The following is an 899-nucleotide window of genomic DNA, read 5'->3' as shown; positions in this document are numbered from 1 at the left end:
CTGCAAAACAATTACGCCAACAAGCAACATTTGTTTTAAGTAGGAAAAAAGTAAATGAATGTAATTTTATTCCAAACAAAAGTGAAATTGACACCGTTTCAAACTTTAGAAACGAGAATTTGAACAATGACGATGGAACAGCCATTGATTCTGTAGCTAACGACAATCCCACGCTACATAGAGATAGCAGTAATTCTAGCAATACTTCTATAGCTAGTGGGAGGCGAGGGATGGTATCAAGCTCAACAGATACTCCCTGTCAGCATCCCTAGCCACCCATGACTGAAGCGGCTGACCTATTTACCCAAACCGATATCACTGACCACGAAGAATATGCATCAGTGAAACACGACCTAAATAATATATTCCATGAACAAATTCCATCCGCCTTGTAAGACGCCCTTGAAAATAGGGGCTTCTCTACTAAAATAAACCGAAGGCCGAAAGAGATTATATTAAGAGCAATCGACGACATAGGAAGAGATTATCTACAACTATGTAATGAACCCTCGTTCTGGTAGATTAACGCTTGTACATATGCATTGGCTGTTGCTACGAAACAATATATGAATGACACACACACTATAAATAAACATAACACGAATGAACATAAAAACATAACCGAGAGAACTGTGCCAGCATGCGTTCTGAAAATAGAGAAGAGAATCGCATGGTTACGGAAGACCATCAGTCACGTGACAATGCTTATCGCCTGCAAAGAAACAGGCTACTATACATCCCACCAGCAGAGATTAAAGAAAAGGATGGAAGTAATGTTTGGGGACAGTAAGAAAGCAACCCTCAGGTGCAAACTAATCACTCTCAAACAAGAATTGAAGGCTGTCAGTGAGAGACTCCGATACCAGAAGAGAGTAACTGAACGTAGAAGGATAAACAGA

This window comes from Octopus bimaculoides, chromosome 9 (genome assembly GCF_001194135.2).
Source record: "Octopus bimaculoides isolate UCB-OBI-ISO-001 chromosome 9, ASM119413v2, whole genome shotgun sequence".
NCBI classification, from domain to species: domain Eukaryota; kingdom Metazoa; phylum Mollusca; class Cephalopoda; order Octopoda; family Octopodidae; genus Octopus; species Octopus bimaculoides.
This window is presented reverse-complemented; position numbering follows the sequence as displayed.